Source organism: Gossypium hirsutum, chromosome A03 (assembly GCF_007990345.1).
Source record: "Gossypium hirsutum isolate 1008001.06 chromosome A03, Gossypium_hirsutum_v2.1, whole genome shotgun sequence".
NCBI classification, from domain to species: domain Eukaryota; kingdom Viridiplantae; phylum Streptophyta; class Magnoliopsida; order Malvales; family Malvaceae; genus Gossypium; species Gossypium hirsutum.
In genome coordinates, this window is record NC_053426.1 from 88,213,851 (window position 1) to 88,241,458 (window position 27,608).

The 27,608-nt window shown below is 38.1% G+C and overlaps 1 long non-coding RNA gene across 1 annotated transcript; it reads left to right on the top strand.

Annotated features, from left to right (window-relative positions):
- Positions 1-4,453: 4,453 nt before the first annotated feature.
- LOC121219413 (uncharacterized) lies at positions 4,454-27,608 on the top strand. The gene is made up of 3 exons (XR_005916136.1): positions 4,454-4,711; positions 5,768-5,813; positions 27,578-27,608. It is a non-coding gene; the product is annotated as an uncharacterized lncRNA (long non-coding RNA).

Sequence of the window (27,608 nt, forward strand, 5' to 3'; positions counted from 1 at the left end):
CGAATGCCATTTTTCCTTGTCTCGAGAATAATCCCATTGCTCGTTCTTCGTCGGGATTATAACACCGATGTAATTTCTTTTTGTTCAACCAATATCTGTGACAGAAAATCCAAGGAGATAATCTCAACTTGGGCTTAAATATTTCCAACCCTTAAGCTTGGTGAGTTTTAAACAATAGTCCTGTTTCAGGTTCTTGTATTATTTAGAAGCTCCCAGAGTAATATGTGAAACTCCTTTTATGAAAGTATTATTAGTCCACTAATCATTATTTCAATGCAAAATGCTTGAAAAAGATCATAACAATAGACTGGAAGGAAATTAATTAGGAGCATAGCTCGAAGCAAGTAAGCTAATCAAGGATAACAGATACAATTAAGAAAGGAATTTATTGGGATGCATCTTAAAAGAATAAGGTAATCAAATATATCAAATTTAAAATAGGTAAAATGGAAAACTAGGTGCCCCAGATATCGCAACTTGAGCTTCTCTGTACCAACTTCTTGAGGACCATTTTGAGCTCAATCTGTGTTTAGGGGACCAACTTTTGTTACATGGCTATACTACTTCATAAAAGCTTGTGCTAAGTCCTTCCATGAATTGATTTTAGTACAACTCAATTGATTGTACCATTTAGCTGCTGACCCGATCAGACTGTCTCAGAAGTAGTGGATTAATAGTTGGTCATTATTAACATATCCTGTCATCCTTCGACAATCATTGTGATGTGAGCTTCAGGACAACTGGTCCCATTGTACTTTTCAAACTCTAGAGTCCTAAATTTTGATAGGAGTACTAGATCGGGGACCAAACTCAGATCCTTGGCATCAATCCCACAATAGTAGTCAACATTCTCCATTGCCTTAAATTTTTCCTCCAACCACTTATACCGATCCTCCAGTTGTCTTACAGTTCCATCTTTTCTTTTTCTATTTGGTCCAGATCAGAAACTACATGAGTGGTTGGATTGCCCCCCAGATTGGAGCCTAAGCCGATCGGGTAATCCACCTTACGGACATGTCCGGGGTAAAACCCGGAAGGTAAAGAGGCTCCTCATTGTCCTTCCCAGTATTGATCATGGAGCTTTTTCCTTTTTCTATCCCCTTAGTCAGCAATTGGGACAACTGATGCATCATATTTCTTTGGGACTCTAGCACTTGGTCCCTCACATCTTGTTGGATCTTCGCTAGTTGCTCTTTCATTTGCATTTGTAACTGGTCCTGCATCTCTCTTTGAAGTTGTTCAAGTCTTTCCAATCTTTGGTCCATTTCCTTTGTCTTAGCACAAGTACTGTAACGATGCTTGATTGATAAGTTTTTGTTGATTTCCAGATTAACTGAAATAATTGTACCTAATTAGGGTCCTTTTGTAAGAGTTTAATGAAAATGATGAAATGTAATGCAGATGCATAGGATGAATGCAAAGAAAGAGAGGCGTTGATTTTAAATTCAATTCCATTAGAACAACTTTTCTAGAAAACAAATTTCTTTACATAAAACGGATTACATATGCAGCATTGCCCTCATAGTCCAGGTGAAGACACTAATCTTTTCTTCATATCTGGATGTTATGGATGAGTCTTGCGAATTTTCCAAAAGATGTCCCTATTCCCATTTTTTCTTGATTCAGGCTGCGACCCATTGCTCACTTATCCCCGCAATGCTCCTTAGTTCCTTTAAGAAAGTTGACGTGACGGCTCTCGAATAATCCTTGCTGGCTTGAATCCTTGGCCAAAGAAACAAAGTCATGTATTCCTTCACGAACTATCAGCTTTCTCTCGTTGTGTTTACTTGGACCATATTCGGGTGGCCGTATTATAATCCACTTCATCAAGAAATTCGTTTTCCATGAAAAACTCTTCATTTAGCAACCGAATATGAATCAACACCTCTTTTCTATGATGATGCAATGCAATGCAATCATAAACAAAACAAAACAAAACAAAACACGTCAGTACAGAAGAAATAAATAAAAAATAAAGCACCTATTCGGGTGACCATTAGATTTTTGGGTACGGTTCTATCTAAGGTGGACTCTTAGGGTTCATATATGTGGCTCGGTTCTAGAGAAAAGGGTACCTGAACCAGCAGATTCCTCAATCCTTACCCATTATAGGCTCATATGGATCGAGTTCAGTTCAGGGGAATACATTTTCCTATGGCCATGCAGAGATGAAAATCTCACGAAGACATAGGTACGGATGTATCCCGGAATCAATCCATTAGCCCATGCAGAGGTGAAAACCTCACAAAGGCATAACTTCTCACTCTCATTTAAAAGGTATAACCACAACGATCATGCAATGCCATACAAAAGTATTCTATGGGACTTGAACCAAAACGAATGCAGTAAAAGGATCGTAATTTTCAAATCAAATTTTCAATTTTCAAAAAAAGAAAAAAAATTAACCAATTTGTGGCTCGACTCTTTAATGTCCTCAGTGGAGTCACCAAGCTGTCAAAACCATTTTTGAATTTAAAAAATGGGGATCGACTTTTAAAACGAAACATGGAGTCGCCACCAATCCTTTTTATTTAGGTGTGATCGGATCACCTAATAAAACATTTTATTAAAGTATTGATCTTCGCCTACGAAAGTCAAAAGATGAGTTCAGGGATCGGTTACGCATGAGGAAGGATTAGCACCCTCACAACGCCCAAAATTGGTACCTGATTGATTGATTAATGTCCTAATGTCGATAATTGGAAAAGATTTTAAAATACAATCCTGTTTAAAAATGTTTGAATATACTTGAATTGGATGCTAAGACTCCCTTGTCCCCGAAGGAATAAAATATCATACCCAGCACCTTAGAGTACAATATTTCAAACCCTCGATACCAAGATCATCTTATGATTTCTAAAATTCATGCATTGAAATTTTAAAAGGATATTTAGTTATTCGGTCAATGCTTTCACGAGTTTAGGAGATGATGTTGGAGAGATTTAAATAGGAAATACTTGAATATTTAAGTTTGCAAAGAAAAATAATTCTCAAGCAAATTTTTTGGTGGAATCTTTGGGAGTAGCTAAAGGAAAGCTTTTAAAAAAATAAAGGCAAAGAAATCTTTAGGAAATCAAATGAAGGGACACTAGTAGTAAACAAAGCAAAGGTAAAGGCCTGGTGAAGAGTCAAGCCCAAAGTAAAATATAGTACCTAAAGCAACCTTTGGTGGGCTCGGTTGGAGGTAAAATCAATAATGGGAAACTGGAAAGAAATAAATTAGGGCAAGGGTCAGGATTGATGGGCCTGACAGATAGGTCAGATGGAGTACCTTCATTGTTTAATTTTTCAGATTACAAAATCGAAATGGGTTTAGATTGTACCCACCATATAGTTATCTTTGTTGAGGAGAATCAGTTCCCAATTTTAGCTGTTAGGAATAAATAAGCTCTTGATTCTGATATTGTTATCCATAATCTGATACCTTCATCTTTTCTTCCACCAGATTCGAAGAAGAAATTATCCAATTATGCTTTAAGATTAGGTCATAGGAGAGAAAATCGTGATCAGTCTGAAGTCAATGAGTCAACCCCAGTACAGCAAGCTATCAAAGGGATTATTGATAGATTGAAACTATAAACCGAGAATGATAATTGATCTTCCACGATCTAGGGTGTTATTTACATACCTTTTTCACTAACTTTAACCTGTTTAATAGCTAAATCAAGTGATTTTAGTATATATTTATGTTTTTATAATTGGATTATCCAGTAATTTTTATTACACTTTAGATAATTAAATAAAGTTACATGGCCATGTAGGTCAAACCGAGAGTTAAAAATTACTATCTAGGCTGAAACTATTGCCAACGTCGCAACACTAAAGATAGAAGCAATTAAGGACAAAAGAGGGGGTGATATCGCGTTGATGCAACATTTACTCGGTTAAATCAGCTGCATTTTTTTACAACCTAGCAGGGTTCCTTTCCCAATCGACATCTATGTACTTCACCTATTTAATCACCTAGAACTAAGGGTGTGTTTGTTTGGTTGTATTTCATTTTCCGGAAAACATTTTCCTCATTTTCCAATGTTTGGTAGCCTGAAAACCTTTTCCATTTGGAAAACATTTTTCAAATCACGCGTAAAATCCCTTACATTTTGGGAAAATGTCTTACCGTTTCAATTTCTGTAAGACATTTTCCCGTGCTTCTCCTTCATCCAGGTAAGGCCCCTTCTCTTGCTGCTGTTCAATTTTCGTTCTCTTGCTGCTGGTATTTCGTTTCCTTTCTCTTTCTCTTTCTCTCTTTCTCATGCAATCTCTCTCTCTCTTTTGCAGGCATTTTCCTCTTCCTGCATAAAGCTGGTTTTTTCGGGTCTTGGCTTAAGGTAAAGCTCTACCCTTTCTGAAATCCAATGAATTCTCTTTTTTAGTTACCATTTTTTTGGGGGGATTTTCAGGGGTTTTATTTTGGTAAGATTTGAAGTACAAGAAGCAGTCATTCCAAAAAGAAGAAAGTTAAGCTTGAAAGCAGCAAAGCCAGATTCAGATTCTATAGCAGCTCCTATTGAGTTGCCTCTCCTGGGGTCAAAGAACTAACTGCCTTTCTAGAATCCAGTGAAAGCAGAACTAGCGCTTACGGAAAACGCGTAGAAGCAAGCAAGTTGATTCCCATCTCTGAAGGTCAGTTGGAAAATTCCCATTCTCCTGGGTACGAAAGAAATTAGGCTATTCATTCGCATCGAGCAAGCAGTCGCCACCTTCAACCTAGGTACTTACCTTGAGCCTTGATCCACTATTTCTTTATATACGAAATAGCCTTTGTTTTGTCATCTACTATCTGTGACAATCTTCCCCATGGAAATACCATGTTGACTCCTTTCTGCCCAAAGCAAACTTCTACTCCTTATTCCCTGTTTGATCGAACCTGCTTTGAAAACTGTACTTGCTTGGATTTAGGTAATTTAGTTGGATTTGCAATTATTCAATTGTAGCAATGGTTTTGTACTGTGCAGTGTTTAACTTTCAAACTAGATACTTGTGTAATCCTTAACCTTCTCCTTAAATGATTGTTGTGGTTGCTTGTCTTCTTGATTCCTCTTTATTTGTGGGATTATTCAATTGTAGCAATGGTTTTGTACTGTGCAGTGTTTAACTTTGAAAACTATATACTGTGCTGTGATGTGCTTAGTCTTATAGGGAAAACACTTATGGTTATCTGATGAGCTCAATTGCTGTTTGCAGGTGTGAACCTTTCTCAACATACCCACGTACTTATGATTTTATTCATGTAGCTGGCATTGAATCACTAATAAAGCTTCCTGTTTCAAGCAAGAGCAGGTAGATATAATGTTGAAGACATCCTTCAATTCTCTTTGCATTTGTATGAGCAACTGAAGTTTCTACTCTTTATCACTTTGGTTATGCGAGAAATTGCATGCCTGTTTATATTATACTTTATTGTGACTTAACAAACCTTATTTTCTCCACGTGAGAGAACAAAACTCCATTGGACCACCTTAGAAAATGACACTGATGTTCAACAAATTTGACTCTTCTCCATACCACTTGTGTGTTTTTCTGTCAATATTTTTTACCTTTGCCAATGTTGACCTGTGTTTTTTGAATTGGGATAGATGGATACTAGAATATAATGAAATTTAATAAACTACAAATAAAATATCATTTGGTAGGATACTACAATACATCATTTGTTGTAATTAGCCTGTGTCCGGAGTCAAGCCTGAAATTTTATGCCTTCTTTGTTTCTTTAGCTGATTTTATGCTTGAAATTTTAACCGATTTTTTTCTTTTGATCTTTCTTCAGATTCACCTTCTTGTTGCTGTTCGTCAAGATTCTGTTGTTGTTTCAGGTAATTCTTCTGTTTTTTAATGGAATTTTTGTTAGATTTTTCTGCTGCCGATTTGATGGTATGTGCTGTGAATTAGATTACTGTGAAATTTTCTTTGTGAATCAGATTACTATGTAGGGTAGTCATGTGTAACTGTAAACTATTTATGCATTGTCTTTGCAAAGCATGTGTGGATAGCTGCTATAAGGTATGTGTAAACTGCTTTGGCAAAATATGTGCTAATTGTCCTTGTAATGCTTGAGTAAATCGACTTGAAAGGTACTTGTACAAGCCCAATTTTGGGCCCAAAACCCTCTAACCCGTTTGACCCAGACCCAAAACCACTAAATCCCTAGCCCAAAACCTATCTTCTAACCCACAAAGCCCAATACCTAAACAAATACCCAAAACCCACTAAGCCCAACAGTAGCTCAACCCAAACACCAAAACAAAAGGAACAAAAAACCCTAGCCTAATCAGCTGCTACCGCCCCATGTCAGAATCTGGCCACCGCCTTTGCTCCACCGCCACGGTCACGTCAGTCACCCACTTGTTCCACTACGTGCAAATATTAAATAGAGAAAAGACAGGAAGTAGAAAAGAAACATGTAATGGCTATATATAAAGCCGAATCAAAAACCATGAAGGTCGGTCGGCATTTTTTAGAATGAAAAGCAATATTCGATTGTAAGAACACTAGCAAAACAAGAGATCCAGCAATATCAATAACAGAAATACCGAGAAGCAAAGTCTAATAACCTAAGGTGACTCGTTTTTTTACTTTCTTTTTCGCCTCTGTTTCTTGGCCGAATCCATGCTTTCTATATCCATATATGGATAAACATATAATATAAACACAAGGAATATAAACTTATTTCTAAAGCGTAAAAAAAGGGGAATTTTTTACCTCCAACCGCCGTGTACGGCGGTCGTCGGCGGTGGAGGACGGTGGCGGTTCGCCGGAGTATTGGCCGGCCTTGGGGTGCTTGCAGAGAGATTGAGAGAGCTGCTGAAAATTTTTGAAAAAAAGGATGGAGGAAGTGATTTTTGTCTCAAAAATTTGGCTTTTATAGCCTGGTAAAATGACACCGTTTTAGGGTGTCCCGAAAAGCCCCTAAACGACATCGTTTTGGTGGAAAACGGGTCGACCCGACCCGATAAGGAGGATCCGCGTGTTTTTTGTATAAGGTCTAATTGCGCACGCAGTCCTTCCGCTTTTTGTACATTTTGCAATCAAGTTCTTATTTATTTTAAATTAACTCAGAAGTTTGTCGCGTATTGCGATTTGGTCCTCCCTTCAGTGATGCGTTTTAAGGACTCGGGCAAATTCCCCTTTTAGCCCTCCGCAGTCGAGCACGTTTTCAAATTAGTCCATTTCTCCTTTATTATTTTTTAAATCGGCCCCGAAACTTCATTTTGTTTCGAATTCTGTCCCTTTTTCATATTTAATACGGTTTTTTTTATTATTTTTGCCCCTTTTATTTTTAATATTATTTATCATTTTATTTATTATTCTCATTGTTATTATTAGCATGTTTACACTTTTTTTTAGTAATCTTTTTATTTTCCATTTAACACTTATATATATATTTTATGTATATGTTTATAGTTTTTATTTATTATTATTATTCCCAATGTATATTTCATGTATACACATATATGTTATATCTATTTTTGCCCCTCTAACGCCCTAATTTTCGGGAATTCTGTGAATGTTGGCATAAGTTTAATTATGTTAGTGGGCCTCTAGAAAGCCAAGCTTAAGATAAAACCCGACAATTTTAGTTAATTTTTGTTCCATAAGAAAAATGGGGTGAAATTATGAAATAGAACCTATGAGAAAATGTTTGAAAATGCTATAGGCTAAATTGAAGTGGCCAAATAAATAGGAGTGCAAAATAGAAGGATTTGCATGACAAACCTCCCATTTTACATGAAGTGGTCAGCCATGATGTTGTTGTAGACAATATGAGCACTTGATATCCATAATTTATGGTACAAATTGATACAAATTGATAATGGGTTAGGTAAATGTTCCATGATAATGGATTAGGTAAATATTGTTAGGTAAATGTTCCATGATGGGCATTTCATGTCTTTTGTATTAAAGAATTAAATGGATGAAATATGAAATTTTATTAAAAGAAAAAGGGGTGAAAAGAACAAAGTTTTGTCCATCTTTGTTTATCATAGCCTAAAGTTAGAGAAGAGAAAGGAGAGGAGAAAGCTCTTGAATGTTCGGTCACTTGGGGAAGAAAATTGAAGGTAAGTTCATGGTAGTTTGCTTCTATCTTGATGTTCATGAGTTCTTCTTGATTCTACCTTAACTCTTGAAGCATATTTTGGTTTTTGGTTGTGTTGCGAGCATTTGGTCATGAATTAAAATGAAGGAAATGGTTGTTGTTTCATGTTCTTTTGATGAAAAATGGAAGATAGGTGAAGTTGAGCCAAACAAATGAGCATGCATGTGCCTTAGATGCTAAGGAAAAAAAATCGGCTAATATGTTGTGCTTTAAAATGATGAAATGGAGATTATACTTAAGTAAAATCATAGATAAGTGATGATTGATTGGTGATATACATGTTTAAAAAAAACATGCATGCAAGTTATGTGTGAAAGAGTGATTTGGTAATGACAGCTTGCAGTTTGTGTGTGGATCTCGTCAGCATATCGTCGCAAACAGGTGTGTAACTAACTCCCTCTTTCTTAGTCTAGATCGGCAAAAGTCGAAAACCCGAAATACCGAAAACTGGTATTTTGTAGATTTGCGAGTGTGCGAATGCTCGTGAGGTAAATCGATTAATGTTTTTGGTAAGCTGCAATGTTTGGACTGCAAAGTGCATGATTTCTGTGCCCTCGATATTTTTGGGCTTAATGGGCCAAAACTGGAATGATGGGCCAACGGGCCCAATTCGGTAAGAACCCTCGATAGTGATTCTGTTAGTACGTGAAAAGTAGGAATATACATGAAAAACCCTAAAATAGATAAATTACTAAAATACCTTTAAAAGTGGAAAATTTACAGTTTTTACCCCTAGGAGATAAATTACTGAAATACCCCTAGGGTTAAATTGACTTAAATGCATGTTTGACTGTTGTTATTTACTGCATGCCATGTTGTTATTATTTGATGCATGGGATTGGGATATTGACGGAGGAAGTACTGAAAGTGGCTTGTCCACATACTGTAGGCTTTGCCTCAATTTACTGTTAACTGAGCAGCAATGCTGCAACTGTGGAGTGTTGGGCTGGGTGGGTTGAGCTATCCCCACATGGAGTGTATGGCTGGTACAGGTGGAGTGTAGTGGTTGGTGGGTTGAGTAGTCTCCCCAAATGGGCTTGCATATGTTATTGATGTTGCATGTATTTTGAAATGGGCCTATGGGCCATACTGTTATCTGAATAAGGGGCTAAGGCCCAGTTTATTGTAATCTGAAAAGGGCTCTGGCCCAGTACCACTGTTACCTAAATGGGCTTAGGCCCAATAGGCTTGAGCTGACTTGGGCTTTGAATGGGTTTTCCTTACACACTGAGTTTCCCCAAACTCACCCTTTTATTTTCATCCACGCAGGAAATCCTCAACCATAGTGGGCTTGGAGCTGTGAGGGAATTCGGAGTGGCCACCCGTTCTGAAAGTTTGATTTTCTTCTGGTGAACTGGACATCCTTTTATTTACGTTTGAAGTTTTGGGTTTTTAAATGTAATAAGGCCGCTTAATTATTTTTGATGGTTTTAATATGTATTACTAAGATAGGTATTACTTATTTTAACTGTTGAAATTGGATAGCTTTAGGGCGCGTTTTCAAAAACAACAATTGATTTCAAAATAACACGACAACAAGCAAAGCTTCCGCAATGAAAGTATTTTCCAAAATTAATCACTTTTCCTAAAAATGACATAATCAAATCGGTTTCCTAGAAATATCCATGACGTTAAGGTGTGGCAATGGCAGTATGCATGTCTAGGATTGGATCCGAAGGGAGCTTGGTACTTAAGCAGTCCGATGGACTCACCACCTCTTTTCCGGTTTCCTACCTGGTGCACAACTTCCATTCACTTTAACCTATAATGAAATTATCTTTTAAAACACTAAGTAAGTTTTTCTGGTTCAACAATATAAAATATTTTGAATGCTTCGATTTGGCATGTCGGATCCGGTCATAACGTCTGGGCCGGGTTTGGGGTGCTACAGCCCCCCATTATATTTGATAATAATATTAGTGTATGTATTATTATATGTGTATATATCTTTAACCTATACATATACGTCTACATTTATATATTAATTTCTGGTATTATTGTTTTGTTAATGCATTTGTATATCATATATGCATCCTTTTAATATATATATAATGCTCCATATTATGCACATGTATATTAATATTATATCATGCATATCATATATATTATGCACATATATAATGTAAATATCATATTGTTTGTACATTCTATTATGTATATTTTTATAACTATTATGTACTCATTTCATATATATATCCCGTATATTTTTAATATATCATGTATATTTTTTTTGTTTCTATTATTATTATATATATTTTAATACCATATGTATTATTATTGTTTTATACTATTGCTATTATTATTATTTTCGTTATCATTGCCATTTTTCTTTTGTCATGTTTTATGCATTTTTATTTATTTATTCATGTATTCGATGGTTTTATTTTCCTCATGCATTTGTTTATATTTACACATTACTAGCCTTGCTATTATTTCATTTTTATATAATTGCTCACATTATTATTTTTGATATTGTCACGCTCATTATTATTAATACCAAAATTTGCTTTTATAAATCACGTTATATTTTTTTCACTCAATATATTCAAACAATTCTTTCATAAAACCAATATCCTGTATTAGGTAATTCGAGATAATCGTACCCTAACTTATTGAGTTTCGACTTTTCTCATTTAACCTAAATAACAGAATATATTCTTTTTAAATCACTATGTGAGTTTTGAAAAATGCTTATTCTCGAAGATGCGAAGTGTTGTGCCCTAACTTACCGGGTATGACATTTTGTCATCTCGAAATAAGAATTTGTTTTGGAATAAAGGCAATATTCGGAGTTTGAGAATTTGAGAAAATGTGCCCTAACTTACTGGGTTTCGATTTCTCTCGTTTACTCTAAATAATCGAATACCCTTTTAATAAAATACACAGATTTTATAAAAGGCAAGCTCGCTCTCGAAAATTCAAGATGTTGTGTCCTAACTCACTGGATATGACATTTCATATTTTGAGATGAGAACGTCTTTAATATTTAAGCATTTTCTTTACAAAGAGGGATCGTATTTCAAAAGTCTTCCAAGTTTTCAATCTTCGACACTAAGACACTAATTAATCAACTAGGTACCAATTTTGGGCGTATCAAGGGTGCTAATCCTTCATCGTGCGTAATCGACTCCCGAACCTGTTTTCTTGATTTGCGTAGACCAAAATTGTTGTTTAAATAAATCAAGCTATTTATTAAAGACAACCACTTTAACGAGGTGACCCGATCACACCTAGTCAAAAAAGATCGGTGGCGACTCCCATTTTTTGTGTTCATTTTCAAAATCCATGTCGATTCCCGTTTTTTTTCAAAAAAATGGTTACAACAGCTTGGCGACTCCACTGGGGACACGAATGAGAGAGTCAAGCCACAAGTTGATTAACTCTTGTCATTTTATCGAAAATCGAAAATTTGGTTTTGAAATATGATCCTTTCATTGCATTTCATCATCTATTTTTGTGGTACAATACTTGCTACGTTGGTTCGAGTCTTTAAATAGTTTTGCATATTGCATTGCATGACCGCTGTGGTCACACCCCTTTAAGTGAGAGTGAGAAACTACTCCTTCGTGAGGTTTTCACCTCCGTGCAGGATAGTGGATCGCTTTCGGTATACATCCGTACCTATGTCTTCGTGAGATTTTCATCTCTGTCCAGCCATAGGGAAATGTATTCCCCTGAACTGAACTCGGTCTGTATGAGCCTATAATGGGTGAAGATCGAGGAATCTGCTGGTTCAGGTACCCCTACTCTAGAACTAAACCCCCATGTAGCGAGCCTTAAGAACCCGCCCTAGGTAGAGCCACTCCGAAACCTTAGTGGTCACCTGAGCAAGTGCTATATTTATTATTCTTTGTTTGCTTTGAACTGCGTATAAATTACTGACTTGCTTTGTTTTACTTTGATTGTATTTGCATGGCATTTTCATTGTAAAAGGTGTTGATTCACATTCGGTTCCTAAATAGATAGCTTATCATGGAAAAGGGGTTTTTTGATAAAGTAGAAGACAACGCGGCTGTCTGGACATGGGCTGAGACAACACAACAAGAGAAAGGTGACAGTCTTACCGAGGGGTACGTGTCAGAGTTGTGGAATTTTACTCGGATCAGCGTAACTCAGAATAATCTCCAAGAGATGAAAGAAATTTGGGATCAGTGGGATGATGAGGTCAAACAGCTATTCTATTGTCATTACGGTGATTTACCTTATCTGCTCGATGTCAAGGTAGATGAACACCTGTTTCGAGCCCTTGCCCAATATTGGAATTCTGCTTACAGTTGCTTCACTTTCGGGAAAGTAGATTTGGTACCTACTATAGAAGAATACACGACTTTGCTCCATTGCCCAAAGATTCAGGTTGACAGAATTTATGCTAGACCTGCTAACGTTCCAGCATTTTCGAAAAAGCTGATGAACATCACAAGGATGAGCGAACAGTGGGTGACAACCCGGATCAAACAAAAAGGAGATTGTAAATGCATTCTTTGGAGGAACCTAAGGGATCTAGTCTTAGCGCACCTCGACGTGAAGAAAAGGGTAGATGTCTTCGCCTTGAGCATTTATGGACTGGTCATCTTCCCTAAGGCTTTGGGGCATGTAAACGAGGCTGTTGCTGACCTTTTTGACAGGCTTGGTAAAGGAACCACACCTGTACCCGCAATCTTGGCTGACACTTTCAGATCATTAAATGTTTGTAGAAGAGTGGGCGAAGGGAGATTTATTGGATGTGCACAGATCTTGCTATCCTGGTTCCACAACCATTTTTGGAAAGTGGAAAAGGTCTCGTATCGCATCTTCTCTGAAAATTACTCTCCGCTGAAAGAGTTAGTGGCTACACCGAGGCGAGATGATGTGACAGAAGAAAATTGGATGACGGTGCTCCAAAATCTGCAAGAAGAAGATGTTGAATAGAGAGCCCCGTGGATGGTTCCTGATGAAATATTATACCGATGCGGAGAATTCGATTGGGTTCCCTTGTTAGGAGTATGGGGGGCCGTCGGGTATGCTCCTCTGCTTGCATTGCGACAATACAGATCCAGACAGTTTACACCACCAACATACAGGTTAGCCCATTGCGAGTTCGTGTTCACAGGGAATAATTACAAAAAGAAAGTTCGCGAGATATCAAATGCCTGGAACCAGACTCGTAGAATGAAGAAGTTTGCTGCCAATCCCATGACTACTCCTGAGTACGATCGATGGTGGAATCAGAGGATTAACGACAACATCCCTACATCAGATCAAGGGAATCCTCAGTCGATAGAAGAGCACTTGAAAGTAATCCCATCTGAGCTAGAAATCATCAGGCAAGATTTCGAGAGAAAGAGTCTGGAGCTAGAAAAAAGGATCGAGCAGTTGGAAGAAGAAAAGATGCAGTTAGGGTTAGATGTCGATGTCCAGAAACTAGAAGCTAAAAAACTCAGAAAAGGGAAAAACAAGGCTGAAGAGGACTTAGACAGTTTGAAAATAGACTATAAGAAGCTGCGCAGATCAATGAGAACCGCTGGGTTAGGAAAAACATCCGAACAATGGCGACATGAAGTTAAAGAAGAACAAAGCAAAGCAAACCAGTGGGAGAAAAAAATTTCGCGATGCTCAAGCTCGAGAAGGTGCTTTGAAAAGAAATTTGGTAGAAAGCCAGAATGAGAAAGAAGGGTTAAAGATCCGGGTATCAGAGTTAGAGAGGTCATTGTATCAGTATCGCTCGCGTAACTCTGCAATCGAGTTGAAAGTTAGTCAGAACAGAATCGAAGAATTAAAAGAGAATATAGAAGAACTCAAAACAGCTGCAAATCGTGAACTTCAGATAGAACTCCTCGAGGTAAATAACGAGCGATGGAAGGAGCAACTTCATCAATCTCAAGATCAAGTCAGAAGCAGGGACTACGTCATGAGCGAAGCTTTGACTCAAGTGCGAGAAGTGGCTGATCACTTGTAAACATTAGCAGTACAAGCCGATGTGCTGAGTTTAAAATACAAGTCAGAATCGGACCGAGGACAAAAGTTAGCTTGGCTTCTTAGGCAGGTCAAGGCCTTCAGTATCAGGGCCAAGCCTTATATGTAATCTATTTTATGTAAAGAAACTTGTTTTCTAGAAAAGTTACTCTAATGAAATCGAATTGGAATCAACGCTTTTTTGCATTCGTCGCATTCATCACATTCATGTATCAGCATTGCATCATACGTACTAAAACTCACAAGAAACCCTAAAAATCATGGCAGTTACCCTAGAACATCGTTACGGTACAAGGGGAAAAACAAGGGCAATGGACCAAAGGTTAGAGAGATTGGAACAAATGCAAAAAGAGATGCAGGATCAATTACAAACACATACGCAAGAACAGCTTGCCAAAATCCAGCAAGATATGAGGGACCATATGTTGGAGTCCCAGAAAAGCATGATGGACCAATTAACTCGTCTATTGGCTGGTGGATTAGAAAAAGGGAAAAGCCCTTTGATCAATGCGGGAGAAGATAATGAAGATCTTACCTACCCTCCAGGTTTTACCACAGCGGATGTTCAGACACAACCTGACATGTACCCAAGAAGGCCATTGGTCATAATTAGGCCCCAACCATTTCAGGCCGGTACTTCGGCACCGATGAATTATCAGGCCGGCTCGAGCTCTAATCCAGGGGACAATCCAACCAACCCTGTGGTCCTCAATCTCGATGAAGTAATAGAAGCAGAAAAGATAAGGGTAGAACTCCCAAGAGAGCTTGAAGAAAGGTGTAGATGGTTGGAAGAAAATTTTAAAGAAATGGAAAGCACCGACTATCGTGGTAGAATCGACGCTAAGAAATTAAGTTTGGTTCCAGACCTGGTACTCCCTCCCAAGTTCAAAACTCCGGAATTTGAGAAATACAACGGGACTAGCTGTCCCGAAGCTCACATCACTATGTTTTGCAGACGAATGGCAGGCCATGTCAACAATGACTAGCTATTAATTCACTGTTTCCAAGAAAGTCTGGTTGGGGCCGCTTCTAGATGGTACAACCAACTGAGTCTCGCCTAGATCAGCTCATGGAAAGATTTAGCACAAGCCTTCATGAAGCAGTACGGTCATGTGGCAGACATAGCCCCTGATAGAATCACTTTACAGAATATGGAGAAAAAACATAATAAGAGCTTTAGGCAGTACGCCCAACGATGGAGAGAAGTGGCCACACAAGTCCAACCCCCTCTGTTAGAAAAGGAAACCACTATACTCTTCATCAATACCCTGAAGGCATCTTTTATTAACCACATGCTGGGTAGCGCAACCAAGAGTTTTTCGGACATAGTAATGTCTGGAGAAATGATAGAAAATGCCATAAGATGTGGGAAAATAGAGGCTGGGGAAAACGCCAAGAGGTCAACGCCGAGAAAGAAAGAGCACGAGGTGAATAATGTGAGCTCATATTTGAAATCGATCACCGTAAGCCAACCAAGGTCGACAACTGCTGGACAGCAGGGCCCACCCAGACAAGAGCCCAACACAAAACAAAATAGGGAGAAACTTCAATTTACGCCCATTCCAATGACGTACAAGGAGTTATACCACAGTTTATTTGATGCACATGTTGTGTCTCCCTTCTATCTAAAGCCAATGCAACCTCCATACTCCAAATGGTATGACGCAAATGCCCAATGCGAATACCATGCGGGAGCCACAGGACACTTGATAGAAAACTGCACCACTTTTAAGAAATTGGTTGAAAAACTCATCAACATGGGGATTGTGAAAATTGATGATGCATCCAATACAGAGAACCCATTACCTAACAATAGGGATAAGGGAATAAATGCGATAATCGAGAGTTCAGGGAAAGAAATTAAGATGAGTATTGCAGAAGTGAATACCCCGTTGAAGGAAGTTTGGAAGAAAATGGTGGAAAGAGGGTTGATAGCACAGAATTCAAGGGTCAGACCTTGAGAAGCGAAGAATTATTGTGAGTTCCACGATCAAGAGGATCATGAGATTCAGAAATGCAGCCAATTCAAGGCTTTAGTACAAGGATTGATGGATAATAAGGAGCTGGAATTCTTCGAATATGTCGGGAGTCTGGAAGAAGCAGATGTGTGTGCCTCCGAAGAGGGGTCAACGGAGGATGTTTACAAAGTTGGCTATCATATCAAGTCCGAGAATGAATGAATCCAGGGCACGAGTTGCGCCAAAGGTTGTGATCCAAAAGCCCGTTGGTTTTTCTTATAAAAATAGCAAAAGGGTACCGTGGAACTATAGCTGCAATGTGACATTCCCAGGAGAGGAGACCCCGATTAATGCATCAAAGGAAATTCAAGATGAAGGTTTTTATACGCGCAGCGGAAGGCGTTATACCTCAAATACAAAAGTCAAGCAGGTTAAAGAAAAATCATTAGCAATTGAGTAAAAGAAAGAGAAGCCGGCGGGGCCTGAACCAACTGTTAATGAATCAGTGACTGAAAAAGAAGCCAAGAAATTCTTAAAATTCCTAAATCACAGCGAATATAGTGTCGTAGAATAGTTGCACAAATAGCCAGCGCGTATATCGGTACTGGCCTTACTTTTAAGTTCCGAAACCCATCGCAGCACATTGATGAAGGTGCTGAATGAAACTTATGTTGCTAACGATATCTCTGTAGACAAACTAGACCGTTTAGTCAACAATATAAGTGCCGACAACTTCATATTCTTCAATGACGATGAGGTACCGCCAGGGGGCCGAGGATCAACTAAAGCCTTGCACATCACGACTCGCTGTAAAGGGTACACGTTACCGGGGGTATTGATTGACAATGGGTCTGCACTGAATGTCCTACCCCTATCTACGCTGAGTAGGTTGCCAGTGGATAGTTCCCATATGATGACATGCCAAAGTATAGTGAGAGCATTTGATGGCACGGAAAGGAAAGTAATAGGGAGAATTGAAGTACCCCTCTTAATCGGGCCGAGCACATACGAGGTAGATTTCTTGGTCATAGACATTAAGCCTTCGTATAATTGCCTATTGGGGAGGCCGTGGATACACTCGGCGGGGGCAGTCCCTTCATCGCTGCATCAAAAGTTGAAATTAGTGACCGAAGGTCAGTTAGTAACAATCAATGCGGAAGAGGACATCATCGCGGCAATAACCAGTGATGGCCCATATCTGGAGGCAAATGATGAAGCAATCAAGTGCTTTTTTCGATCTTTGGAGTTTGTGAACGCGACGTTCATCATCGAAGGAAATAAGATTCCAATGCCCAGGTTATCTGAGACTACAAGAATGGGACTACGGCTAACTATTGAAAAAGGGGCTCTACCCGGAAGAGGACTCAGGAGATACCTCCAGGGAAGGATTAATATACCAATGATGAAGGACAAACAAGACCGTTTTGGGTTAGGGTTTAAGCCGGACATGAAACAAACAAAGAAGGAACATGAGAAGAAGCAAGAAAGAAGGAGAGCGCGATTGAACGGGGGAGAAATCGAATGGGAACCAATGATCTTCCCCCATATATTGAAAAATTTTGTGTCTGGAGGGGTCATTCACTCTGAGCGGAAGACGTCGGGAAAGGAAATCTTGGAAGGAATGATGGAGAGTTTGGACATCAACGCCACATATGAAGAAGGAACGGAGGTAGAGAATTTGTTAGGCATTCACCCCTATGAGCCGGGAAGTGTTCTGAATAATTGGACTGCGGAAGAGATTCCTGTAGTCTTTAGAACTAACTCAGAGTAATGTCCAAAACACACTTATTGCTCTAGGCCTAGGAGTAACAAGTGTCATTTTGTGAAATAGGCTTATGTTCGAAATCGTTATTTCAATGAAATGCATCCTTTTAACTTATTCCGTGCAAATATTCTTTTATTCTTTCATTCATTATCATACCACACATATCATTATTCTTAGATTCTCTTGTTCTTTGCATCTTCCTTCACACCTACAACAGGTTTCTAGATATCAATGATGCGAGTGACGTTGCTACTAATTCAGAATCTCCTTTCGAGTGAGATATGTGTCTGGAGGGATCCCAAGACTTTGAGGATGACGGAGACTGTAACTTATCCCCTGATTTGTTAAGGATGGTAGAACACGAGGAGAAACAGATTCTCCCCCACAAAGAGACCGTAGAAGTCGTGAACTTGGGAGATGAACTAGAAAGGAGAGAAGTAAAGATCGGAGCTTGCATCGCCACAGAGACAAAGCGGGGCCTTATTGAGTTACTCCAAGAGTTCAAGGATGTCTTTGCATGGTCATATCAAGATATGCCTGGGCTAAGTACTGACATTGTGGTACACAGGCTCCCCATCAAAGAAGAATGCAAGCCAGTTCAGCAAAAGCTTCGAAGGATGCGGCCCGATATTTTGTTGAAGATAAAAGAGGAGGTCAAGAAGCAATTTAATGCTAGTTTCTTACAAGTAGTTAAGTACTCGGAATGGGTAGCCAACATCATCCCCGTCCCTAAAAAAGATGGAAAGGTACGGATGTGTGTAGACTACAGAGACTTAAACAAGGCCAGCCCGAAAGATAATTTCCCGTTGCCTCATATCGACACCTTAGTGGACAACACGGAAGGTTACTCACTCTTCTCCTTCATGGATGGTTTCTCGGGGTACAATCAGATCAAGATGCATCCTGAAGACATGAATAAAACCACATTTGTGACCATGTGGGGAACCTTCTGCTATAAAGTAATGCCGTTCGGATTGAAAAATGCAGGGGCAACATATCAGAGAACCATGGTAACCCTATTTCATGATATGATGCATAAAGAAATTGAAGTCTATGTCGACGACATGATCGTCAAATCTCGGACTGAAGAAGAGCATGTGCAAGCCTTGAGGAAATTATTTTTGAGGTTGAGAAAATTCCAGTTGAAACTCAATCCCGCAAAATGTACCTTCGGAGCCAGGTCAGAAAAACTGCTAGGATTCGTGTTCAGTGGAAAAGGGATTGAGATTGACCCAGATAAAGTCAAAGCCATACAAGAGTTACCTCCACCACGTACTCAGAAGGAAGTTCGAGGATTCCTAGGAAGACTAAATTACATCGCTCGATTTATTTCACAACTAACCGAGAAATGTGACCCCATATTCCGTCTCCTTAAGAAACACAACCCTAGTGGTTGGGACGAGGAATGCCAGAAGACTTTCAACAAAGTTAAGCAATATTTGTCTAATGCCCCAGTGTTGACACCACCTAATCCAAATAAGCCACTGATACTGTATTTGACGGTATTTGAAAATTCTATGGGATGCGTGATTGGCCAACACGATGAATCGGGAAGGAAAGAAAAAGCGATATATTACCTCAGTAAAAAGTTTACTGAGTGTGAGACGAGATACTCGTTCATTGAAAAGTTGTGCTGTGCCTTGATCTGGACAACCCGAAGACTGAGACAATACATGTTATACCATACAACTTGGCTGATCTCTAAAATGGATCCTCTGAAATACTTGATGGAGTCGACTGCCTTGAACGGGAGAATGGCCCGATGGCAAATTCTACTTTCTGAATTCGATATAGTCTATGTGAACCAGAAGGCCATAAAAGGGAGTGCGATAGCAGATTTCCTAGCCAGCAGAGCCCTAGAGGACTACGAGCCTCTGAACTTTGATTTCCCAAATGAAGATCTAATGTGCATAGCAACCACTGAAGAAGACCCTCAAGAAGGTCACCCTTGGAAGCTAAACTTTGACGGAGCATCAAATGCTGTGGGTAACGGAGATCATTATCCATTCACTAGTAAATTGGATTTTGACTGCACGAACAATATGGCAGAATACAAAGCACGCATCATGGGAATACGTGCAGCCATAGAACGTAAAATCAAGGTGTTAGAGGTATATGGAGATTCTGCCCTAGTGATTTATCAACTCAAAGGTGAATGGGAGACAAGAGACCCCAAATTGATCAATTACCAGAGGTTGATCCTTGAGTTAATTAAAGAGTTTGATGATATTGTCTTCTACTACCTCCCACGAGAAGAAAATCAGATGGCTGACGCCCTAGCAACTTTAGCTTCTATGATTAAGGTGAACCAACCAGAGGATATGAAACCAATTCAAATGAGCATTTACGAGGCCCCGGCTCATTGTTACAACCTTGAAGAAGAAGAGGAAAATGATGATCACCCTTGGTACCACGATATCCTACGATATGTGAAGAATCGTGAGTACCCCGACCAAGCTACTGAGAACGACAAAAGAACGTTGAGAAGACTGGCCAGTGACTATGTCTTAGACGGGGAGATCCTATACAGAAGAAGAAAGGATCAGGTACTATTAAGATGTGTAGACGCTATTGAGGCCAAGAAGATCTTGGAGGAAGTCCATGAGGGCATCTGTGGGACACATGCTAATGGTTTTACAATGGCCAGGAAAATTACGAGGTTCGGTTATTATTGGTCCACCATGGAAGGAGACTGTATTAACTACGCCAAAAGATGTCATAAGTGTCAAATCTATGGAGACAAGATTAATGTACCTCCCTCACCTCTGCATGTCATGACTTCGCCATGACCTTTCTCGATGTGGGGCATGGATGTGATTGGGCCAATTTCGCCAAAAGCTTCAAATGGGCATCGTTTCATCTTTGTGGTCATCGATTATTTCACCAAATGGGTGGAGGCCGCTTCATATGCCAATGTCACTAAATCAAAAGTTAGCAAGTTCCTGAAAAAGGAAATCATCTGTCGATATGGAATGCCGGAAAGGATCATATCTGAGAACGCATTGAATTTGAACAACAGCACGATAGGGGATGTCTGCAGTCAGTTCAAGATCAGACACCACAACTCGTCACCGTATCGCCCGAAGATGAACGGTGCAGTCGAAGCAGCCAATAAGAACATCAAGAAGATTGTAGGAAAGATGACAGAAACTTATAAAGATTGGCATGAAAAGCTACCATTCGCCCTCTATGCTTATCGAACGTCTATCAGAACTTCTACTGGGGCAACGCCTTTCTCATTAGTCTATGGGATGGAGGCAGTTTTACCTATCGAGGTCGAGATTCCTTCCCTCAGAGTTTTGCCAGAAGTAAAGTTGGATGAAGCAGAATGGATTCAGCCCTGATACGATCAGTTGAATTTGATTGAAGAAAAGAGGCTACGGGCTATTCGCCATGGTCAGATGTACCAAAAGCGAATGGTGCGAGCTTACAACAAAAAGGTTTGTCCCAGAGAGTTCCACGAGGGAAACCTAGTACTAAAAAAGATCCTGCCCATACAAAAGGACTTTAGAGGAAAATGGATGCCAAATTGGGAAGGGCTTTATGTGGTGAAGAAAGCCTTTTCTAGCGGAGCATTGATATTGGCTGAAATGGATGGCAAAACCTTATCCAATCCCGTGAATTCGGATTTGGTTAAGAAATACTTCGCCTAAAAAAAGGAGAGGCCAGGGTGAAAACTCGCAAAGAGCACCTTGAGACCAAAGGGATTTTGAATTCAAAACCCGTAAAGGGCGATTCAAATTTTGATCAAAGGTGGGGCATGCGATGGTCTTATGGTACCTAAATTAACAAGGAGGAGAGATGTTACATCTTGGGACATCTGCAAGAGTACTCTAGATCCCCTAAACACATATTGGGCAAAAAAATGGAGTCCTCAAGAAGTCAGTATAGAGAAACTCACGCTGCGATATCTGGGGCACCTATTCCCTTTTATTCATTTTGTATTCCAGCAATGTTTGTTGACTGCGATTAATCTATTCCCTTTAAATGTTGTTTCTGATAAATTTCAGTTTTGTCATTGTTATGATCTTTTTCAAGCATTTTGCATTGAAATGATTATTAATGGACTAAAGCCATTTTCACAAAAAGAGTTCTGCATATTACTCTGAAAGTTTCTAAATAGTACAGGAACCTGAAACATGACTATTTTTTTAGAACTAACCAAACTCAAAGATTGGAAGCATCTGAGAAGAAAGAGTTTAAATTGGGACTACCTCTTCGGGTTTTCTGTTCAAAAGTTGAACTGAACAAGAAGACAGGGTACCATTTCAGTGAAGGAACCTTGATGAACAAAGAGCAATGGCAACCTAAAAAGGGATTCACGCTCACAACATGCTGCATTCATACATTCATAGATTATTCATAATGCATCTAATTAGGAGCATTTGATTCACTTTAATCATAGCATCCTAATTCTTTGGCATAAGCATAAATACATGGAGCTGATTCTACAGGTCATGTCCCTAGAATCAGTGAATTCACCAAGCCTTAAACCCCTAAGCAGTAGGGTAACAGGTTAAATTTACAGATCTTAACCCCCTAAGAAGTAGGGTAATAGGCTAAAAATTACAGATCTTGTCTCCCTGAAGTTGCAGTGGAACAGATCGAATCCAGTAAGTCTCATCTCCCTGAAGTCACAGTGGAGTAGACTGAAGATTTACAGATCTTACCCCCTAAGCAGTAAGGAAACAGATCGAAAGTGATGGGCTTCAACCCCCTAAGCAATAGGGTAACAAGCCAAATTTTCAAACCTTAAACCCCTAAGCAGTAGGGTAACAGGTTGAATTTACAGATCTAAACCCCTAAGCAGTAGGGAAACAGGTCGAGCTTTAACCCCTAAGCAGTAGGGTAACAAGCTGAATTTTGAAATCTTATCATCCTAAGCAGTAGGGAAGCAGATCAAAAGACGGTGAGTCTTATCTTCCTGAAGTTACAGTGAAGCAAACTGAAGTTACAAGTCTCATCTCCCCGAAGTCGCAGTGGGGCAGACTAAATATCTACAGATCTTATCACCCTAAGCAGTAGGGAAACAGATCGAATGCAATAGGTCTTAAACCCCTAAGCAGTAGGGTAACAGACCGAACTGCAGATCTTATCTCCCTCAGTAGCAGGGAAACAGATCGAAGGTAAAAGAGCCTTAAACCTCTAAGTAATAGGGTAACAGGATGAATTTATAGATCTTACCTCCCTAAGCAGTAGTGGAGCAGATCAAAGACGATGAGCCTTGACCCCTAAGCAGCAGGGTAACAGGCTGAAAATTATGGATTCTATCTTCCTGAAATAGCACTGGAGAGGTTCGAAGCCACAGTAGATCTCCTAGAGGTTTCAGCGGAGTAGATTGAAGTCACAAGTCTTATCTTTTTGAAGCTGCAAGTGGAGCAAACTGAAGATAGCAAATCTTATTTCTCTAAAGCTGCAATGGAGCAGATTAAAGTAGCAAGATGCACTGGGCTGAACGATGTCACCTAAAGAAGAGGAGCATCTAAAGAAGTCAAGATTCGACATGGCTGGGCCAAATTGGTCTTTCTTAAGTCTTTGTTCTGTTCTCGTTACACGACAACAAGCAAAGAGGGGCAGCTGTACAAGCCCAATTTTGGGCCCAAAACCTTCTAACCCGTTTGACCCAGACCCAAAACCACTAAATCCCTAGCCCAAAACCTATCTTCTAACCCACAAAGCCCAATACCTAAACAAATACCCAAAACCCACTAAGCCCAACAGTAGCTCAACCCAAACACCAAAACAAAAGGAACAAAAAACCCTAGCCTAATCAGCTGCTACCGCCCCATGTCAGAATCTGGCCACCGCCTCTGCTCCACCGCCACGGTCACGTCAGTCAACCACTTGCTCCACTACCTGCAAATATTAAATAGAGAAAAGATAGGAAGTAGAAAAGAAACATGTAATGGCTATATATAAAGCCGAATCAAAAACCATGAAGGTCGGTCGGCATTTTTTAGAATGAAAAGAAATATTAGATTGTAAGAATACTAGCAAAACAAGAGATCCAGCAATATCAATAACAGAAATACCGAGAAGCAAAGTCTAATAACCTAAGGTGACTCGTTTTTTTACTTTCTTTTTCGTCTCTGTTTCTTGGCCGAATCCATGCTTTTTATATCCATATATGGATAAACATATAATATAAACACAAGAAAGATAAACATATTTATAAAGAGTAAAAAAAGGGGGAATTTTTACCTCCGACCGCCGTGTACGGCGGTCATCGGTGGCGGAGGATGGTGGCGGTTCGCCGGAGTACTGGCCGGCCCTGGGGTGCTTGCAGAGAGACTGAGAGAGCTGCTGAAAATTTTTGAAAAAAAGGATGGAGGAAGTGATTTTTGTCTCAAAAATTTGGCTTTTATAGCCTGGTAAAACGACGTCGTTTTAGGGTGTCCCGAAGAGCCCCTAAACGACGTCATTTTGGTGGAAAACGGGTCGACCCGACCCAATAAGGAGGATCCGCGTGTTTTTTGTATAAGGTCTAATTGCACACGCGGTCCTTCCACTTTTTGTACATTTTGCAATCAGGTTCTTATTTATTTTAAATTAACTCAGAAGTTTGTCGCGTATTGCGATTTGGTCCTCCCTTCAGTGATGCATTTTAAGGACTCGGGGAAATTCCCCTTTTGGCCCTCCGCAGTCGCGCGCGTTTTCAAATTAGTCCATTTCTCCTTTATTATTTTTTAAATCGGCCCCGAAACTTCATTTTGTTTCTAATTCTGTCCCTTTTTCATATTTAATACGGTTTTTTTTATTATTTTTGCCCATTTTTTATTTTTAATATTATTTATCATTTTATTTATTATTCTCATTGTTATTATTAGCATGTTTACACTATTATTTAGTAATCTTTTTATTTTCCATTTAACACTTATATATATATTTTATGTATATGTTTATAGTTTTTATATATCATTATTATTCCTAATGTATATTTCATGTATACGCATTTAAATACCATACCATACACATATATGTTATATCTATTTTTGCCCCCCATTATATTTGATAATAATATTAGTGTACGTATTATTATATGTGTATATATCTTTAACCTATACATATACGTCTACATTTATATATTAATTTATGGTATTATTGTTTTGTTAATGCATTTGTATATCATATATGCATCCTTTTAACATATATATATATAATGCTCCATATTATGCACATGTATATTAATATTATATCATGCATATCATATATATTATGTACATATATATTGTAAATATCATATTGTTAGTACATTCTATTATGTATATTTTTATAACTATTATGTACTCATTTCATATATATATCCCGTATATTTTTAATATATCATGTATATTTTTTTTGTTTCTATTATTATATATATATTTTAATACCATATGTATTATTATCGTTTTATACTATTGCTATTATTATTATTTTCGTTATCATTGCCATTTTTCTTTTGTCATGTTTTATGCATTTTATCTATTTATTCATGTATTCGATGGTTTTATTTTCCTCATGCATTTGTTTATATTTACACATTACTAGCCTTGCTATTATTTCATTTTTATATAATTGCTCACATTATTATTTTTGATATCGTCACGCTCATTATTATTAATACCAAAATTTGCTTTTATAAATCACGTTATATTTTTTCACTCAATATATTCAAACAATTCTTTCATAAAAGTAATATCCTGTATTAGGTAATTCGAGATAATCGTGCCCTAACTTACTAGGTTTCGACTTTTCTCATTTAACCTAAATAACGAAATATATTCTTTTTAAATCACTATACGAGTTTTGAAAAATGCTTATTCTCGAAGATGCAAAGTGTTGTGCCCTAACTTACCGGGTATGACATTTTGTCATCTCGAAATAAGAATTTGTTTTGGAATAAAGGCAATATTCGGAGTTTGAGAAATTGAGTAAACGTGCCCTAACTTACTGGGTTTCGATTTCTCTCGTTTACTCTAAATAATCGAATACCCTTTTAATAAAATACACAGATTTTATAAAAGGCAAGCTCGCTCTCGAAAATTCAAGATGTTGTGTCCTAACTCACTGGATATGACATTTCATATTTTGAGACAAGAAGGTCTTTAATATTTAAGCATTTTCTTTACAAAGAGGGATCGTATTTCAAAAGTCTTCCAAGTTTTCAGTCTTCGACACTAAGACACTAATTAATCAACTAGGTACCAATTTTGGGCGTATCGAGGGTGCTAATCCTTCCTCGTGCGTAACCGACTCCCAAACCTGTTTTCTTGATTTGCGTAGACCAAAATTGTTGTTTAAATAAATCAAGCTATTTATTAAAGACAACCACTTTAACGAGGTGACCCGATCACACCTAGTCAAAAAAGATCGGTGGCGACTCCCGTTTTTTGTGTTCATTTTCAAAATCCAAGTCGATTCCCGTTTTTTTTCAAAAAATGGTTACGACAGTACTTATGTGCGAATCCTATGTAAGTAATTATGTGCTACCCGATTTAGTAAGATTTTATATGTCAACTGATTTAGTATATGTATATATCAATGTGCGAGTCGTAATGATGTGTGAGCTGTGTAATTTGCGAGTCATAGTGATGTGTGAGCTATAATGATGTGCGAGTTGTGTAATGAGCAAGCTATGTAATGTATGAGCTGTAGTAATGTGTGAGCTGTGAAAATATGCAAATTGATCCTATAAAGCATGTGCAAGCTTTTTGCAAAATGCAATGTATGAACAGCACATTAGGAGTTTAAACTGTGCTTATCTGATTCTTGTATATTTGATTCAAGTTCGAGATAAATATCTAAGTTTGAGAAATTGAACTTATAACTAAAAAGCAGCACATATAATATTGTTGTTTGATTAGTATGGTGTTTTCAGTTTCTTAGATTGAAAGGTTCTGTTGGCATCTTTTGACAGAACAATGTTATGGGTCACTCGGTCGGTTATCTAGATATAGGAAACTTCAACAGTTCAACTCTTTCATTATCTCCTTAGCCAAATGGATGATTGATCATGAGCAGTTTATTGAATAATGATTGTTGCTTTATCATTATCGGTTGACGACTTCAAATTTGAAGCATTGGTATAGCAGACTTATTAATTATTTAACAAAACTTATCAAGTTCCTTTTCTCTTGCTATTGGCTCTATTTATAGGATGTTCATTCTCTTTGAGAGGTGTGCAATTAGAATGCTAGAAGATTGAATCATCTTTCTCTAACTATTTATTTCCAACTTTTCTTTGATTTTTTTGTGTTGAGATTTTCATATTCACTATGGTATTGAGAACTCTCGTGTATTGATTAGAGACTGATATTGGGTGTATGCTAGTTGATTTCTAGTTCTCTATTGGGGCAGCATGAATTCTAGTTGTATTAGTATCAGATAAAAATAATAAAATAAAATAACATTTAGCATGAATTAATGATATTATAAAAATAAAATAATAAAATAATATCAAATTAAAATATAAATATTAATTCGTAATTCATAAATTTAAATATAATAAATAAATAGTAACCATAATTTAACCTAAAATAATCTATACTAACATAGATTTAATAAAAATTCGACATTATTAAAGGTTTTTTTTCAACTTTTTTAATTAATAAAAAATAATTTCAGTCGTTATAATTATTTTAATAAATATATATCTTTAAAGTCTTAACTTTTGGATATCTTCATGAGCTACTAGTGTATTAGATATCAATTTTCATATATGTATGTATGCCCTTTAGTCATGGTAGCTTTATTCATATATGTGATCTTATGAAAAGCTTGCACCTTTTTTATAGTGATCAAATATTTGTGTGGCATTGTTTTGTGTAGATGGATCGTAGTCAACATCAAAATGTAATTG